The sequence below is a fragment of the Silene latifolia genome, chromosome 4, assembly GCF_048544455.1.
Source record: "Silene latifolia isolate original U9 population chromosome 4, ASM4854445v1, whole genome shotgun sequence".
Lineage (NCBI taxonomy): Eukaryota > Viridiplantae > Streptophyta > Magnoliopsida > Caryophyllales > Caryophyllaceae > Silene > Silene latifolia.
In genome coordinates, this window is record NC_133529.1 from 9,553,977 (window position 1) to 9,569,128 (window position 15,152).

Genomic DNA, 15,152 nt, shown 5'->3' on the forward strand with positions numbered 1-15,152 from the left:
GTGAGTGAAAGAAGTAGAATGATTGATGAAAAAGAGTACTCCAATAATTACCAAACGTAAAAGGCAAATCATCATATTAACAGTAAGAGGATTATATATCTGATGTAATACCTCCAATTATATAGTTTTTGAGCATTATAATAAAGTTTTTGAGTTTTGTTTTAAAATTTCTAAGTTTCAGAATGAAGTTTCTGAGTTTATTCACTTAAACATTAAGCTCTAAAAAATTACAATAAAACTCAAAAACATTACATATAAGATTAGTTAAATTTTAGTTTTGAAGGAAAAATATTAAAATCTAACTTATAAACTTTAATATGCTCAAAAAAATACACATATGTTCAAAAACAAATAAAGTTTGAGGTAATAAGCTCAAAAAATATATATATATATATATATATGCTCAAAAAATAAAAAGTTGGAGGTAGTACATCCGATGTATGTTCCTTTTTCTCTCATATTAATCTCTGAAATGAGAGATTTAATTAGAATTAACGGAGTATTATTAATTATTATACTTTCTCCATTTTTTTTTGTCATACACAAAGTCCTTAGAAAAACTAGTGAAAAGAAATGGTGCGGGGTCAAACAATCAATAAAACAAACCTAACGAATTAACAAACGCACAAAGATCAAATTACTCCCTTGACGAGCGACCTATCACGCTGTAAGATTAGTTGATATGATTCTGAATACGATTTAGTTGGAGACGGTTTTGAGATATGCTGAATCGGATTAGTCAGGATGAAATAAAATTGGAAATAAGATTAGATTTTATTAGTTGTTCGGATTAAGTTTAAAATTTTAGTTATCTTTTAGTTAGCTTATTAATAGTTATCTTTTAATTAATAGAGAAGTCTTGTTGGTTAAGAAGATTATAGTTATTTAAAGGGAGTTTAGTTTGTTACTTTCAATCAGATTATGAATATTAAAGTTTGAAATAAACAAAAATAACCGCCGTTAGCAAGCTTTTGATCATTACGGATCAGTGATCAGTTTGTATACAAAATTCGAGATTGTACTTCGAATTGACGTTTGAGTATTTTATATGGTACCCCTCAATTTTTCCACTTTCTACATGGGTACCCCTACACTTTTTAAAACATACATGATACCCCTAATTGTTGTCATTATCACTAAGTGTACCCCTAAACTTTATTTTCCGTCAATTAAACTCAGTTTTAGGCGTTAAGTGATTACTTGGACGCGTAACCAAGCTTGTCATTTATCATCTCATGACATGAGGACTCTATTAGGCTCAATATCTATCTTTGGACGTGATAATTTGGCAAGGAATCAATAAATTTTCCGTCAAATTTTTTTTAGCCCATATATATCAATAAATATTAGGATCGAGATGGATATTGAGCCTAATAGAGTCCTTATGTCATGAGATAATAAATGACAAGTTTGGTTACGCTACCGATACACTTAGTGATAATGACAACAATTAGGGATTCCATGTATGTTTTAAAAAATATAGGGATACCATGTAGAAAGTCGAAAAATTGAGGGATACCAGGTAGAATATCCCATAAATTAATGTGAGAATGGTAATACAGTACCATGGAAGACACGATATGAGACAACGGATATTTTGAACTCAATAATACGAAACAGTGATTCGACAGTCCCCTCTCAAAAAAAAAACCCTCTCTAAAAACCTAGCCTTCATTATTATTCGGGGGCTTCCATCGATCATCCATCGATGGTAAGCCCCACAAAAGCTTTCTTAAACAACTAATATTATGCAGATCTATCTTATTTTCAATAATAGTCTCCCTTTTGGTGAGATCTGTTGTTCCGTCCCTTCTTTCGGGGTTTTTCCATTTTTTCGTGGGATTGTTATCAATATAATAAGTTTTAATCGACGGGGAGATTATCAGATTTGTTTCGTGGATGAATACATCAAGACGGCTACACTGTTTTCCTCCATCAAGAAGGATGCAAAGACATCGATTATTCATAGATTCAAGAAATTTATGATTTTGGAGCGGCAGCGCCATTACCAGTATTTAGATAGTTATTTTGAATGTATTTTTTACGTTAGCAATCTTGATTTTCCTTTGTCTATTTGTTATCTTCATTGTAACCTACGCTTAGTTGATTATTAATGAGATGACAATTTCAAAAAAAAAAAAAATAATACGAAACAGTGACACGTTGGTACTTAGCCATATGATAGGTTCACCCGCTAATCCCAAACTAAACTGCCCAATCACACACACATTGTTGGCGGATAAACCTACAATTCTCACACGTATCCTCCCTCCCTCACACCTGTCTCCCCCACTTTCCCCTATTTATTCTCCCTTCTTCCCACACTTTCCTACTACACAAGCTTCCACACACACACATTATCTAGTATCTACACAAACATACAATCATTGCAAAAACATCATCATTTTTCTACAATGGAAATGAGAAGATCTAATAATGGAGGGTGTTGCACTACAAGATACACTACTACTCCTTATTACACCAATGATGTTTCCAAAATGGACCGGATCATGCTCCGTTTCCGGCCCATTGCTCCTAAACCCACTACCACCGGGCCCACTTCAACTTCAACTTCGTCTTCCGGTTCAACTTCCCCCAAGAAAAGAAAATCACCAAACAAAACTAACAAAACTAAGAAATCACGTTCTCCGTCTAACGGCCACGTCGTAACACTTTCCCTTTTACCCGAAACCCCTGATTTAACTCGTAACAATAACAATAATAACAATAACGGGCCAACATGGCTAAACTTCGGGCCGTCAGATAAAGATCTGACGGCCTTAGAAGTAATACCATCGAAAGTAACGGTAGAACAAGTGAGTGCCACGTGGATAGACGGTTGTATAACAGATGAGGAGAGAAAGAGGAGATTAGAGGCGGACACGTGTCCAGGGTTTATATCAGACGGGTGGAATAGAGTGTGGTGGACGAATGAGGAGTATAGGAAGATGGTGACGGGGGAGAGGGATAAAATGGACACGTGGCGGAAGGAGAGGTTGGTGTCGGTGAAAATGGAGATGAAGGAGAAAGTTATTGAGAATAATATGTATGGAGGGTTTACGTGTAGGGTGAGGGTGCAATATGGGAATAATAGTATGACGGTTCCTTGTGATGTTTGGAGAATGAATAGTGGTGGTTTTGCATGGAGATTAGATGTTAAGGCTGCTCTTACTCTTGCTCTTTGATTTTTTTACATGCAATTTTAATCGGAAAATGATATGGCGTCACCAGCGTGCTTATCATTGCCTTTTTAATTTGATTGATAAACTACTCCTAGGACTCATCATCATGTTAGTTGTGTTTCCTTTGAAATCATGTTATTGTGTATGTAAATCTTGTTTAATTAGAGTTTTGATTAAGTTTTTGAAATTCTTAAGCACAATTACCTTTCTTATTAGAACCAATAGAATACGTGATATTTTATTTTGTTACAACACAACTCGTAATATTTTCTTCATTCGTCCGCTAGGATAATTAGTTAGATACTCCCTCTTCGTTTCAATCATTTGTTTACCTTTTGTGGGACGGAGGGTATATTCTAAATAAATATAAATAATAAACAAAGACCAAGAGATGTACAAATTCAAGGGCAGCATACCAAGAGTGAAGAAACTATGCCATATCATTTAATTAAGGAAAATGATTAATACAACCGGCTGGGTTGTATTTAAGCATTTAATACCCTTTTAAATTTGGTATTAATTTAAAAATTAGAGAGTAATTACACATAAATCAATATAATTAAGGGTTTGCCTGGAATCCATGGAATAATCGGGGGTAAATTTTAATGAGTTCCTTGATGATAGGTTTGGTATATAAGATAAATGATTACTGAAGAGATGTTTTACTTCCATAATCATTACCCAGGGGGTGGGTAATGTATTACCCCTTCATGAGGTAATAGATTCGGGAGGTGAATAATTACTCTCATACCAAACATGAAAAATGCACTTTACATATCACTCCCCTATTCATCCCCCTTCCCCCTACCCTCAATCCAAGCAAGCCCAATGCATGTATCTATATATAATAATAATAATAAAACAAACTAAACACTCATCTTAATGACACATAAGCATTTCAAGCTTATCTACTCATTTACCTTCCAACTCATCACTATTACATTACCTTAGGTAAGAGGAAAACAAAGTAAAAAAAACCATAAATAACTTTTGATAATTAAAGCTTTATCATAAACAAAAGCAATGTAAATGTGAAATTTATATTTACAATTTAATTAGTTGTATTATTTAAGAGAGTCACGAATACTCTACGATAAAAGAGTCAAAGCTTTCATAATTTTTTTCAGCTACTCATCAATTTATGTTTTACTACTTGCACTTAACATAAATTTGCTTAAAAACTTATGAAATACCTTAAATTATTGATATTTGTCTATGAAAAATTCTTAGATAAAAAGGGGTAGCTCTATTAATAAGATCAATTTTCTCAAGAAAAAATTGACTTAGATTCTACTTATATAAACTCTTGTTAATCTCTATATTTTCATTGAATGGAGAGCACACAATACATTATTATAAATCCGTATAATAGAATTTTTCTCTTTCATCCTGATGGGATGACATTACACATGTATTGTAGCTACTTCTTAGATACCAAAAATAGATACTCCGTATTTGTTCAATAGAAAAGTATAAACCATATTAATATGCAGAGTATTATTTGTGGACGCAAGCTCAAAGACACCCGTGAATTTCACGGGTTATAAGGCTAGTTAACAATTTATTTCCTCTTTTAGGTAACCCTTTAATTAATTACTATTCCATATGAGCTAAGTTTTTAATTAATTAATTGTCCGTTCATATATATTGATTGACATGGAATTAAATTGATTATCTTATAAACAGTGAGCAGAACTTTTTAACCAAAGAGGAAAGGGTAAGATGTTTAGGGCACAATAATGTTAAAGATAGTTCCTGCTTTATTACTATTTAAATTTAAAATCTTATGCTTAATCTTAACAGGCATAATGTTAAAAGGTGGGTATAAAACGAATGGAAATATGAAAGGGGTATTTTTGTCACATGGAACAAAAATTTAGGGCACAATAATGTTTAAAAATGAAAAGTAAGCCATATAATTGATTTAGAAGATGAGATAACATCATTAGTGATACCGAGTTTCACTATCATCATCTCATATATAAAATGTGGATTCTATATATTTCTCTTTTCATAATTGGGATTCTTATTGCATATATGACTATGCCATCGATTTAACTTCAGATGCAGGCCGGGTCGTAAGGGTAGAAAAGCGTCGGTTATAAATTCTTCATTTTCTCTTTTTCTATAATTGGGATTCTTATTGTATATGTGACTATGTCATTGATTTAACTCCAATGCATGGTTGTACGGGTAGAAAAGAATCGATTATAAATTCTTCATTTTCTCTTTTACATAATTGGGATTTTTATTGTATACGGAGTTTGTGACTATGTCATTGATTTAACTTGGCCGTAAGGGTAGAAAAACATCGGTTATAAATTCTTCATTTTGTCTTTTTCATAATTGGGATTCTTATTGTATACGGAATATGTGACTGTCATTTTTTTTTTTTTTGACAAGTACTATGTCATTAATTTAACTTCAGATGCAAGGCTGTAACGCATATAAGAGTAGAAAAGCGTCGGTTATAAATTCTTCATTTTCGTTGTAAAGGACATTAGGACAAGTTAATTAAACTCCTGGAAACATGGAATTGATAAATTATTAGGGGATATTGAAAGGTGGTGTACTTCATTTAAAGGACGTCTCATTGGCAAAACTTGCTTCAACCAATAGCTTTATTACACACTTTTCTCATTTTTATTCTATAATTTCTTATCATCAATCATCTCTGACATATTATTTCTTTCTTTATTACACACTTTTCTCATTTTTATTCTATAGTTTCTTATCATGATAATCTCCAACATATTATTTCTTTCTCCAAATAATTTTTCATTCTCTATTCTCGTATCCTATACACCATGCATTTGTTCATCCCCTTAAACTAAAAGAATAAGAAGCCTCCAATATTTTTCCGCCTAAATGAAAACTACTCTATAATTGGGCTTAAATTATGTCATATCTACAATTGGGCCTAACTGTTTAGTTTAGTAAATTTATAATTCTAGCCTATTCTAGCCTATTTTTTTCCTTACACTTAAACTTATTATCTATCTTTGCTTAATACTATGTGAAACGTTTAAATTTCGTTGAATTTTTTTATTTAACATATATACATAAGTATTATACTCCATATTGCAACACACATCTTATCTAATTGTATTATTAAAGACATTAATTAACAGTTATATTACCCTTTTGGTGGATATAAATTCGTATAATGCTATAATAATAATATTTTTTTAAACAAAGTTAACTAAGTTGTTTCAAGAAACCAAAAATCTTATACGGATTAGAAGTGTTGAACCATTTCTTTATACCTCTTAATACAAAACATCACTAATACTTCCTCCATTCTTGAATGATCTACCCATTTTCCTATTTGGGCCATTTCACAATGATCTACCCATTTCTATTCTTTCTACTTATGGAACAAAAAAATGACCAAAGTATCCTTATGACCCTTCATTATTTACAAAAAATGCCACAATTAACACACCTAACTATTTCCCTAATTATAATCAACCTAACCTATATTACTAATGACTCCCTCCTTATTTTCCCTGATTTCCCTCGTTATTTCCCATATACCCCATTTTCCTCCCTCTCTCTACCCTCATTTATTCAAACCTACTCTCTCCCTCTCTCTAGAAACTTCCTGAGAAACCCTAAAAATTCCTACTGCTTTTTCCGCCGTTTGTCATCATCCTTATCTCTTCCTTCCTTCCTTATCTCTACCTTCCTTCCTTCTCTTAATGTCGAAAAATAATCCTAAATCAGAGCCTTCCTATCATTCATCACTTGATCATTTGCTATTTGTACCCGGGGTTGGTTCTGTTACTTTCTTCACCAACTCTTCAACTGTCTTTGCTGGATTTTCGTCTTGTAATGATTGAATTGATCTAAAAAAACCTAGATCTAAGATGTTCAAATCAGGTGATTGATTTGGTTGTTGTGTTAATTTGATGTTAAACCCATACGAAGTTCTTTGCCTCAAGAAATCTTTGTCTTTCCCATTTATATGAGGCTTGGCATTATCTTCTTGAATATAAATTTCCTTTGATGAATCTTTGGCCATTTTTGTTTAATGGTGGTATCACTGATTGATCAAAGCTTGTTTTGTGGATTGCCTTTGTGATAGATTCAATTGGTTTTGTGACAATTGTACCAGCCACCCTATTCTTGCTCTTTCTCTTATTTGGTTCTTGGTAAGTGAAGGGCCATATACCAAGCTTTCCATCAAACAATACTTCTCCATTCTCTTTGTATGTTGGTCTTGAAACGGCTGCTAGGAACATGATCTTTGTTATGTACCGTTTGCTTTTACAACTTCTGTAAGGTAGTGCTTCATTCTTCACGCCAATGTAGTACCTACATTTTGGATTGGTCATATAAAACCATTTTTCATCAATGTGAATGATGCAACCCATATCCTTGAACATTATACACCTCAATAGCCTATCAAAGACTAATTTGCCCATCACAAAATGCAACCTAATGTGCTTGTGGTCTTCACTCAATCTTTGGATGTATTGAACTTGTGTGAGACTTAATGAGTCCTTCTTTTACCCATCTATGACAGGTAGATGGTGAATGCCCAATTGCCTTCCCCAACCTCTTCAAAGTTGTTCTCTTTTCTACATCAAGTGCCACTATGGCCTCTATTGGACAAGGTTTTCTGTTTTTCCCTTCTTTCCCTTTATTTTACTCCTCACATTGATGGCCACTTGACTTCTCTCTGTTTTTTCTTTGTGACCATATTGTAAAACAGATTTCCTTGTGACATTGAACTTATTTGCCACTTCATTCATCTTCCCATGTGCAGGTTTACCATTTTTGCAACTCTCAAACAACAAGCAGACGATTCTATGCCTTTGATCGTCAGTCAGATTTGGTTTTTTCATAGCCCAAATATAGTTGGTGTAATTTTACTGAATTTTTTTTTTAATGCTTGTAATTTTCTGAGAAGTTTAAGAGTTGTTTGTGTAATTTTATTTGAGAACCATTGGTTATGTAATCCTATTATAGCTGGTGAAACATGACTTGAGGTCTTGGTAATCACATCTTTGAAGTGATGTAATTTGGTGGGAGATTTAAAAGTTCATCCAAATTTTCATTTCCCTCCCATTTTTCCCACTGTTTTACACCAACTTGCACTCACATGAAAAACCGGGTACAATTAAGAAATTGGTGGGAAGTTTATGCCTTGCCCCACCAATTATCAATTGTACTTTATTTGTTAATTAAGCTGCCAATTTGCAACTAATCTACTTCCCTTGGTTGTTGAGCCAAAAGTAAATGGGTAGATCATTGTAGAATGGAGGAAGTAGTAAATTGTATAATAAAATGTCAAATGGAGTTAAATAATATTAGTATAATTATTATTTTCTCTAATATACCTATCTACAAAACCGCGCATTTGCGCGGGATCTATACTAGTTAAGTGATTAACTAAACTACTTATATAGCCAAAATCATGCTGGAATCCCGACTCTAATTAGGTATGATACTATTTATGGGATAATTCACGTGGTGCCCCTGAGGTTTGGCTTAATTCACGTGGTACCCCTGCGTTTAAGAATGTGCACATGGTGCCCCTGAACTTTCAGTTTAGTGCACAATTTGCCCTTTGCCATTAACGGTGTCAAATATTAAACGGCAGCAGGTTTGGGGGGAAAGTTAGTTAAATCCAACAACCTTTTGAATTTCCAACTAACTAAAATCTACAACTAACTATAAGTAACTAATTTGACTTTCACCAAATACCCCTGAAGTTTGAGAATTGTGCACCAAATACCCCCGAGGTTTGAGAATTGTGCAAGAAATACCCCTGTTACCAGAAACACATGTAACAACTAGAAAAGTAGCCGTTGGACTGGAGTTATTGCATATAAAGTGAGTTAATGTTAAAAATGAGAGCGCAAATCATTGAGTGACTCTTAAAATACTACTACAAACATATTCCTACTATAATAATGAGATCATCTAATTTAAGATCTAATTCAAAATGAGTGCAAATAAATAGCAAAAATTGCCCTAAATGCAAGAGATTCAATATAAGGTCATCAGGACCTTGGGAGCAAACCCCTCAAGATTATAGAAGAGTTGAAGAAGAAATTGAAGGAACAAACAACTAGCATTTGTGACTTAAAAAGATATTATAAATTTATCTAAAATGTTTCAATTTAGTTGGAAACAATCACAATAATGTATATGTTTTTAGTCTATATTATAATGAAGTAAGTGTACTAGCATTGTGATATCAAAAATGGAGATTTCTGAAATCTAAAACAACCTTCATGCATTATATAACATCATGGCATCCAACCATCCTCAGTACCATCTTCATCCCCTTCACTCTCTTCATCAGTGGCAGAGTAATCTTCATCAAATTCCTCAATCTCTTCATATGTTCATCCTCATCCAAGCCCAAATTAACTGGCTCACCCTTTTCTTACCCCTCCCCATCCTTATCTTAGTTGCCTCAGCATTAGTTTTAGCAGCTCTTGACCTATAATGTGGAGTATAAATCTCTTTTCTCTTAGTAGTTGATCTAGGAATTCTTTGCATTATTATAGTAGGGATATCTTTGTTATCTATTTACACCCCTTTTGAATTAGATTTTGAGTTAGATGATTGCATTATTATAGTAGGACTATGTTTGTGGTAGTGTTTTAAGAGTCACTCAATGATTTGGGCTCTCAATTTTAACATCAATTCTCTTTATATGCAATAACTTGATTAACGGCTACTTTTCTAGCTAGTCAATTCTGACCTTATAGGTCTTTCAGTAACAGGGGTATTTCGTGCACAATTCTCAAATTTCAGGGGTATTTGGTGCATAATTCTCAAACTTCAGGGGTATTTGGTGAAAGTCAAATAAGTTACTTATAGTTAGTTGCAGATTTTAGTTAGTTGGAAATTCAAAAGGTTGTTGGACTTTAACTAACTTTCCCCCCAAACCTGCCGCCGTTTAATATTTGACACCGTTAATAGCAAAGGGCAAATTGTGCACTAAACTGAAAGTTCAGGGGCACCATGTGCACATTCTTAAACGCAGGGGTACCACGTGAATTAAGCCAAACCTCAGGGGCACCACGTGAATTATCCCTTGAACATTTGAACTCTAATCGATATGCCAAAATCTGAAATGACAGACTAAACAAAAATAATCATAACTCCGTTAGAATTATTACTTCTCGGTTTTGAAATTTAAATCAAACTAACCCCTTCTTTACATGACTTATTACACGGTCGTCATAGCTTTTACCACACCTTATATTAAGGATGAGAAATTATATTTTCTTCTTTATTGCTTTTATATCATCAGTAATGTATAATGAGATTTATCATTGGCTGCTCACCTATAAAAATATGCATCATCTAAATACTCGCTCCTACACGTATGCAACATCAATATATTAAAAAATACATAGTAGTAGATTTTGACCCAAATGCATTACAGTGTCATTAATTAAACACGCGAAATTATTTGATTGACTAATCATTTACTATTTATGCCTTGAGTAATTTCACCCTATATACGTTGTTTGCCAAATATTAACTATTACTTCCTCCATTCAATTCCACTCTACCTATTTCACTTTTGTACACTATTCACAATTGTGTGTTCAATTTCGATTTTCTCTCGATACGTAAGTGAAAATATATTCATGTGGGATCTTGTTGATTCGTCTTTACGAGTATATTAAAAATATCTAACTTTTATATTTTTTGCAAATACGTAGCTAACGATATTTAACGCGTAAAACACGCGTTGGTAAACGTGAAAAAAGAAAGTGGTAGAGTGGAGTTGAATGGAGGAAGTAGTATATTAATAAAACAGTGTTCGAAACACCAAATCAAAAAGTTGTACAATCGGTCTCCCTTGTGACGGGTTACCATTTGTGGCGGATATTTTGTGAGATAAAATGGTAACAAAATGGGTTAGTGGAGAAAGGGGACCACATGAATAGTGTTGCAGAGAGAGAAAAAGTGGAGTCTTTGTGAGGTAAAATGGTATCATCATTTCAAGAGTGACGGATATGTCTTAAATCACAAACAAGAATTTGTGAAAGTTGTAACACAACTCCCTTTTCCTCAAGTTGCAAACAATAGTTATTGCATGTGACTGCTTTACACCGTTACATTGTAAAAAAAAATACTCATTTATCCGTATTAAATAAATAATTTTCTTATAAAAATAGATCGTCGTAGACTACCGTCGTCTTATTGTATAGCAAAACTTTTAGTAGTACCCTTTATTGGCATTAACTAATAAGCCTACCCTCTAAAAATTGACATTCCGATCCGTCTTTAACCCCAGACCCATGATTAAAATGCGAAATAATAAGGCTCTCTCATGAAGTGTGAAGCATATGGGGGTGTCCCACCACCCATGTGCTTTCCCACTCACTCCCTAGATGGGTTTTTTGTGAGAGAAAACGGTATCCGTCTTACTATTTCAGACGGATTTTGCGATCTGAAATAAGAATTTGTAAAATTGACAAGGAAGCTCATGCTAAATTCCGCAGAATCTGGATGATTTGTCAGTATTAGGACTAAATCCGCCGTAAATTGAAACTCAATGTCAAGCGTCTTTTAGCTTAATTAAGTACTATATAAACACAATCTAATCGACATACGAGCTAAGCCATACTTTAAAAATTAGGTACCAATTAAAACAAACACTTACTTCTTGATTCGTTCTAACATAGACGTATAGGGACAGGTATAAAGTATTTGATTAGTTTAAAATCTAAAACTGGCAACAAATCCATACTAATACTGTGGGCTACCCAATTAATTTGGGACACTTGTTTTGTAAGACGCTCTATTATTAGAACATTAAGTTAAGACTCCCCTACCTATCTTTGACCGAATAACTAATCTTGATCTACTAACATACGGAGTAGTGTTTATGATTGGTCTAAACGATCTTTCTAGGCAACTATGTCGGATAATGTTTGACTATATTCACTTCATGTTTGCATCATCATCACATTTGTTTATACCATATATTCTTATTGGATAGGGTTAATGGGCGGTATCATCACAGTACCATTCTAAACCGGAGAAGTTATGGTAGTAGTAATGAATAAAACTCGTGATACGTTACCTTAATTTCAAAAAAATAAAAAAAGATATAAATTTATTATAATATTTTCAATTGTACCGAAAACGAGTAGTTGCTAATAATGCTATCTCATTTTCCTCCTTAATAATGACCAATAAAAAAAATTAACCTTAATTTAAAACAAATGGGATAATAATATTCACAAATTCTTGTTTGTGACGGCACATATCCGTCACTCTTGAGTGACGGATACCATTTTACCTCACAAAAAATCCACTTTTTTCTCTCTCGCAACACTATTCATGTGGTCCCCTTTCTCCACTAACCCATTTTGTTACCATTTTATCTCACAAAATATCCGCCACAAATGGTAACCCGTCACAAGGAAGACCAATTGAATAATATTTTCAGAAGCATTAATTTTTGAATTAGTCTCATAATAACACGTTTCACATACCATTTTTTGATTTGTCTTACTCTATGGCGGACAAGTGCATTGATCTCACAAAGTTCACATTGTTTATGATCACTTACATAAAATGATAAAAGTATAAATTGTGTTAAAAAAAGAAATGTATGCGATAATTATGTATTTTATGCAATCATGTTCTGTTTATGATTTATAAATGTGTGTTAAATTTAATAAGTTATTTACTTGTATAAATAATATTTAAAAATTTAGAACTTTATCTAAAACCTTACTCATTGGAACAGGGGAAAAATTGGTAGTTAATATTTATTTCGTTTAATAATTAGTGAGTATTAATTTTTAAAATAAAATTTCTAAATAATAATAATAATAATAATAATAATAATAATAATAATAATAATAATAATAATAATAATAATAATAATATCTGTTAAGTTAATAATAATAATAATAATATCTGTTAAGTTAGCTTACATCTGCAAATCAATCAACTTAAATCGATCTTATAGAACTTAATTCCACTTATTAAGGAAATTGATTTGTACTTTGTAACACAAATAACATTATACCTCCAGTGGTATGATAACATCATATAACCAAGTTATATCTTATCGAGCTTATGTGTAATTTTTTTGAGCTTTCTTAAAATTAATTTTTTTTATGTTTAAGTGAGTAGTTCAGAAATTTTAGGGTATAGCTCGACTTCTTTAAAACAAAACTCGAAAACTTTATTATATAGCTCGGGTTCTAGAGCATACAACTGGGTACAACTGGTTGTAGGATCTATTAACTGACTTTGTAATACTCCCTCCATTCAACTCCACTTTACAAGTTTCTTTTATCACGTTTGTCAACGCAGCTTTTACACGATAAATATCATTAACTGCGTATTTGCCAAAATTATAAAAGTTAGATATTTTTAATGTACTCTTAAAGACGAATCAAATAAGATCTCACATGAATATATTTTCACTTATGTATCGAGAGAAAATTGAAGTTAAATGTCCGCTTGTGAATAGTGCGCAAAATAGAAAGTTGCAAAGTGGAGTTGAATGGAGGGAGTACATGGCTTAGATTCATCCCTTAAACTTGGATTTGGATGAGAGTGACCCCCTAGAGTTTACCTGTAAATTTAAATAGAGAATGATGATGAGCTAAGCTACATGATTCCTCTAAGAATGATTGGTGCATGATCCTTGGGAATTATTGGAGACTTGGGTTGTGACTTGTGCTATGCTTAAAACGTACCTACCTATATCACCTTTGCCTTACTTCCGTTTTAAAGATAGTCTCTAGAAGAAAAATCATAAAGGATAGATCTTGTCTCCTTAGCCCTACAAAAATCTTAATCATAGTGGTTAACATGCCACTAATTATATCCTTCTAATTATTTAATGTTGTTGCCTCACACGACTCCTCCCTAATACCTTGGAGTTTATGTATGCAATTTTAACTCATAGGCCAATCTTGAAAATATCGACTCTAATGGAATATAGGTACAATTTAATGTATAATTTATAACACGAATTCTTATTTCAGACGGTTAATTCCAACTGAAATAAATAAAAAGGGGTTTTGTAATCAATTTATGATCAAATGTACCACAATGGTTCAATTAGTGTTACCGCTTATGATAACTTGTTTTTCAAAAGTGCTCACATTTAGCTGTAAAATGGGTTCAAAATTCCGTTTTATTGTTTCAGATCAAAGTGGCCCGTCATTGATGACCAACTGAATTTATAATTATTCCTACAATAGGTGTTGGGAGGTTGAAAATTACATGAGTGGGTGAGTAAACATGACTTTAAAGTTTAAATGGCAGGTAATTTAGGCCTTCGGAGTGAAGCGGATAGCAATTATGCTTGTGAAAAAAATCTCAATAAAAATATATGTAATTTACCTTTTTACCCACATTTTATTTCATTATTCGTGAGTTACTAGTTGAAAGGCTTGGAAATTGGAGTTTGGTAGTCAGACTTTCGATGAACAAATATCTGGAGCTTGTATTTGTGGCTTTAAGGCCAAAGGGTTATGACTTACGGTGTGATTTGGAATGAGGTCCAGAGTTGAGGTAACTCGAGCGCGAAAAGGTTAACAATAATGTGGATAAAATTTCCATGCCATAATCCCTTTGTGTCGGGAGTATAACAACACGGGCCAACAATAACAACTAGAAATATAATTAGAATCATAAAGATAATAATAGAATTAAATGTTGAACTAAACTAAGCGTACATGAATAGAACAAAATTTATAAGAACTCAAATTAATTAGGGTTTTTTTATAACTACTACCTTTATACTACACGGTTTTAAGAACTACTACCAAAATAATTTTCGTTTAAAAATTACTACCTGTAAGTTTGATTTTTTTTAAAAACACTACCAAATCTCATCCAAACCCAATAAAACACAATTTTAACCATTTATTTTTGAATTTCCATCTTAAGGTGTAAACTTTATCCCTTTAGCATTACCAATACTATCGTTTGCCAATCATTTTGGGGGAAAATCACTTT

The 15,152-nt window shown here is 32.7% G+C and overlaps 1 long non-coding RNA gene across 1 annotated transcript in view; it reads right to left on the reverse strand.

The window, feature by feature from the left end:
• The window catches only part of LOC141652851 (uncharacterized), a 199,840-nt gene that overhangs the window by 100,736 nt on the left and 83,952 nt on the right, over positions 1-15,152 (reverse strand). The window lies entirely within an intron of this gene.